The sequence below is a fragment of the Brassica napus genome, chromosome A1 (genome assembly GCF_020379485.1).
Source record: "Brassica napus cultivar Da-Ae chromosome A1, Da-Ae, whole genome shotgun sequence".
Classification (NCBI taxonomy): Eukaryota; Viridiplantae; Streptophyta; class Magnoliopsida; order Brassicales; family Brassicaceae; genus Brassica; species Brassica napus.
In genome coordinates, this window is record NC_063434.1 from 21,824,677 (window position 1) to 21,830,676 (window position 6,000).

Here is a 6,000-nt window from a genome sequence, read left to right on the forward strand (position 1 = left end):
TATAAAATATAATTCATCTCATTCCGACAGGAGATGAATGATGTATTAGGGATACAAAATATATGTCGTATGGAATCATATTTGGGATCCTAGAATAATTGGGTAGTTAAAAAATCAGATCTTTGGATTCTTACAAGAGAGTATGCATGGAAACGTTAATGGTTGGACGGTCAAATATCTCACCAAAGTAGGCAAAGAAGTGATGATAAATCAGTGGCAATGGCAATGCCAAATCATGTTGTGTCATGTTTCAGACTTTCAAAGATAATCACTTCCAAGCTAACAAACATTATATCACAATTTTGGTGGAGCTCTGGAGGAAATGGAAAGGATATGCATTGGATATCCTAGGATATGTTATGTCATCCCAAGATGAGGGAGGTATAGGTTTTATGTCTCTTGTCGATTTTAACACAGCGATGCTTGGGAAACAATCCTGGAGATTAATTTAAAAGCTAAATTATTTATTTGACATAGTGTTAAAGAACAATATTTTAGGAATACAAGTCCGTTGGAACCTATTCGCTCATACTCGTCATCATACGGCTGGTAGAGTATTGTTTCAGCTAGACCTCTGGCTAGCAAATGACTAATAAAAATGTGGGACATAGATTCTCTATCTCAATTGGAATGATCTTTGGATTCCAGCCAATCGCCTAATACCAGCAAATAGTAAATCACCTTTTTGATCCAGATCTTACGGTAGATAAGCTCATCGACCCTACGACTCATAAGTGGAATATGCAGGTTATAAGTACCCAACGAAATAGCACTCATTGGAAGTATTCTAATATGTCGATCACAATTGATGGACAAAGATGGATGGTACTTTACTCAATCAGGAAAATATATGGTTAAATCTGCATATGAATTTGAACAATCTTATCCTGATGGAGGATGTCTGGCACCATGTCTTAGTCCAGACGTTAAGGCTTTGCAAGCTTACTCTTGGAAAATAAAATGTTCACCAAAATTGAAGCATTTTCTTTGGCAAATTATTTCAGGATGTTTACCAGTAAAGAAAAACCTAAAAGCACGAGGGATAAAACGCGACTTCCACTGAATCAATAAATTATGTTCACTTTGAGTGCCCTCCAGCGATACAAGTTTGGTAATCCAGGTATTTTTTCCATGCAGTCAGTTTTTGCAAACATAGAATATTTTTTCTAGAGAATTTCACCACATACCAAAGATGCATGCTTTGCTTAGATTCTTTGGTATATTTGGAAAGAGTAGAAAGAAAAGATCTTAGAGATACGGTTAGCTTGGCTTAGACAGAATCGAGACTATGGAAAGATACACACTTTAAAAAGGGGGTAAATGGGCACAAACCAGAGAGGAGGTGCCACACATTAGAGGTTAGGGAGATGGTGTTATATGGATGGATTTGGAAGGATAAAGACTCATACTCTGGAAGTGGTTGGTACATCATTAGAATGTTTTGATGGTTTAAAGGGAGCAAGGAATACAAGATGCAGTTTGAATCTCTTATTTGGGTGATGGAATGTATGAAAAACCTTTGACAATTCCACATGACGTTTGCAATAAATTATTCTCAATTTCTGAAGATGTTTTTGGAACCAGAGGAATGGCATGCGCTTGCATCCTATTTTGAAGATATCCAATGAATCAAGAAAAGCTTCGGCACTTTCGTGATCGTTCATGTACCCTGTACTCAGAATAAAATGGCGGATAATCTTGTATGCGGTGCTCGTGTTAAATGCAATATATTGTCTTCATAGACTCATAGTCTCCTAGTTGGTTAAGAGATACTTTCTAGAGTCTATTCTTGTTAGCATTGTACATTGTTCTGTAAATTTACCGATAGTTAATAATTCTTTATAACTAGTTGTACGCTATTATAAAAGATTAAAATATTAATCATACTTTATTTTTGAACGGTTATAACTGATTTTATTATATTTTATAAGTGATTTTAGAAGATTTTATAAATAATTTTATAAACTTATATCCATTAAATTATTTAATACTATTGTCAAATTTACAATTTTTTTATAAATTGTTTTATAAAACCTCCTTAACTAAAATACATAATTGTTACCCATTTAAAATAGATGGTATTTTAGATAGATGGTGATTAACGTTAAAAATTTGAAAGTCTAGAGTTTAAATGTTAAAATATTAGTTGAAGGATTTTTTTGGGATTCAAAAAAAGTTGAAGAAAAGTCCAAAAACTAGACTAATACTAAATACAAGCGAGGAATTCATCACATAACTCCTTAATCAAGGACATGTTCGCTCAATTTTAGCCTAGATTTCAGGTTTGGCACAACTAAATGTGTTTGGATATTTATAAATTGCCCCTGTTGAATATGATCTTGATTTTTAAATTTTAACTTGACATTGACCGGCGCATCCGCACAGATATTGGTTCTTACATTTAACTAATCGTATTCAAAAGACCTGGACCGAATCGGATAATATGATCATTTTCGGTACAAATATCTGAATCTGTTTCAAATACATTTATTGTTTAGATATTTTTAAGTTCCTATACATTAGAACTGAACTCATCCGGACCCACAAGGACCCAACTCAAAACTCACGTATAACTTTATAATATTCAAAGATGGCCGAATTTCAAAAAAAAAAATGATACCCGAAAATAACAACTCGTACTTAAATGGATAGCCATTGTTCATGCTTAATTGCTTTTATAAACTAATAAAATGGACTCTTTCTTTGTGTTTGGCTAAATTAATTAAAATAGAAAGAGTTTTTTATTTAGTAAAATAATTATATTGAGTGAAAAAACTAATTGACAATAAGTTTGATACATTTTTATTATTTTGATTTAAGCTAATTATTTTATTCACAAAAACATGTCTTTGAATTATATTTTTGGCTACGTAATTTTCCACTAATTGAAACTAAAACTAAAAATAAGTTTTAGTAAAACAAAGTAAACCGAACGTTTAGCTGTATGCAAAACCTAATTATTTTACATTTTTTAATTTATAATATGCACATATTTAATATTGATTAACTAATAAATAAAGATATGTACTATTATTTTATGGTAATATAGTTAATGAAGTGATGTATTGTTAAGGTAATATAATTAATGAAATTGTTAAATTGAGTGAAATATGGAAAGATAATTAATGTAATTATATTAATGAAATTACTAAAAGGACATTATACTTTTTTTTATATTGCTATCCATGTTTCCTAACAATTTTCATTTATATTAATATACATGTTTCCAAACAATACCAAAGATACTTCAGTTTTAATATTATACTAGAACATGACCCGCGCCTCCGCGTGGATGTTTGATTTAACTTGTGTTCAACGTAAACTCATAAATCGCTAGTCTTATAAAAACATCCATGCATATTTTTATGTTTTGTAATTGACATATAGAGTATAATAGAGAATATTATAATATAGATATTTAATAATATATTTTTTATTTGTACATAATATTATATTAAAAAATTTATACCTTGATGCAATTTGATGTAATTCATATATTAATATGTTGTTTTTAATGTTGATTTATTTTAAAATGAAACAACTTACTAAAAAAATTAATGTTTTGCATTTGTTTTCTATGAATTATTATTAATTTTATGATATTTTGTTTTCTTGAAAATTGAACTCTCTAATTTTTTATATTTCAATAAACTAAATAAGGTAATACTATATTTAAAAATTGTTTTATACAATATATACTATATATTTCAGTTTGTGTTATATCTTTTTAATACATGTGATTTAGTTAATATCCGTATAATATTAATAATGGTCAATATATGAATATCGATTTGGTTAGATAAACTTTAGAATTGTAACTAATTAATTTAAATTTATTTTAAATAAAAAGAAATACAAAAAGGAAGTACTTAATTTATTGTAAATGTAATGGATAAATAGATAAATGAATGAGTTAAAAAATGGATAAATGGATATATGTGTAAGTAAAAAATAAATATTTTTTTATACTTCTATCTATGTTTTCAAACAATTCTTATTTATATTGTAATATATCGTTCATGTTAAATTAGGAATAATTGAAACTAATTATTTCAGGTAAAGGATGAGTCTAAAAAAGTCGATGACGAAAAAATATATATATATTTCAGGTAAAGGAATTTTGAATCCATTTAGACACCCATGTAACTTTTGTTCAGTCTTTTTTTTTTTTTTTGGTAAAAAGGCATTCATATTAAAGACATGAGAAATAAAATGTTTTACATGCCTAAAGGCCATAGTTTAAAAGGGCAAGACCCAATAGAGTTAAATTAAAACACATATCAATGGAACTTTTCCGACCCACTTCAATGAAAGGGGCCATGTGGATACCGAGAGAGTTACGGTGGGGGAAGGGAACCGACGATGGAAACGATGATCTGAGAAACCAAAGTTGCATCATCGCGGTAGAGGCTCGAGGGTTTGTGTGGCGAAAGCTCTGGACACGGTTCCGCAGCTGTTTGTCGAGGGTGGAGAAGATTGCTTCTGCAGTTCTGAAGGTTTGTTCATGAAGTCTTGTGTTCCTTTCATGCCAAAGCCAGTAGATTGTTCCCTGAACCGCTAGGAGAGTTAATCGGCGAAGATCCTTATTGCGAGGAGAAGCATGTATTTGCTGGATTACGTCCTCCCAAGAAGAAGTGAACTGCAGCTGACACCTATCTGATATTAGTCTCCAAACCAATCCACTGTAGGAGCAATCAAAGAACAAGTGATTCCTTGATTCATTACAGAGTTGCAGAGTAGACATTTGGGATCAACATCAAGTCCCCACTGAAGTAGTCGGTCGCGTGTAGGGCAACGGTTAAGCATGACTAGCCACGTTAAGAAGCTATGTCGTGGGATCCCATAAGAAAACCAGACCAGCTGCGTCCAAGGAACTAGAGGAGTGGGGCCTTTCAAGTAAGTGTAGACCTCACCAGTACTATAACGGGAACTAGTTTTGCTTTTCTGATCTTGCAGGTGGGAGGAGCCAGTGATCATGATCATACAGCGAAGCAACCGTAGCAGATCTTTTGTTTAGTTTTAGATCGATTCTACTTTGTAGATTGTTTTGGTTCCAAATTTTTTATACCTATGAATGCAAAATTGGGTGCCATTCTGTTCATTTTATTTATTTGATATCCGTCACATTTACTCTATGCCATTGTATTCATCTTAATTTTTGCAAAATAATCAAAAATAAATTAGGAATAATTGATATTAAACATTTCTATTCCAAATTTGATATTTAAAGTTTATACTACTTTTAAAAGAAGATCAAAAACTAAAATTTATTACAATTAAATCATAAATAAAGTTTATAAAAGAGAAATTGAATCATAGTCTTGGGTATTTAGATTTTCATGTCGGATTTAGATCATTTTTAACCCAAAAAAAAGAAAAAAATGTTTCTAACCGAATCTGGTCCAAGAAATTTGTTTGGGTCAGGATTTATTAGGATTGATACTTATTTGATATTGGTCTTTCATGTAGTAAATTTCGAGTCTCCATATATATATATATATATATATATATATATATATATATATATATCTGTAGAATTTCATTTTTGTTTTGGTAAAAATGTTTTTATATATATATATATATATATATATATATATATATATATATCCGTAGAATTTCATTTTGGTTTTGGTAAAAAAGTTTTGAGTTTGTTTCGGTTTAAATTTTCAGGTTTGGATAAAATGCCTGATCTAGTTTTGGTACTAAATTATGAAATGAACCATTTACATAATCTTATCTTTAGTTGGAGTATTTATATTTCGCCAATAGACAAAAATTCTTTTATATGGCGGTGTTTCTTAGTTTAGTCCATTGGTTTCCTGATATACTGATAAAATTTATTTTTATACATAACATTTTTCGCATGCGATGCACATTGTATTACACGTCCAGTGAGAAAAGCCATCAGCGGACGTAAAAGAAGAGCCATCGGCCTTCCATGCACTTTTTTAAAGAACACCAGCCTTCCATGCACTTTAATCCATTCTTTTTTATTATTAT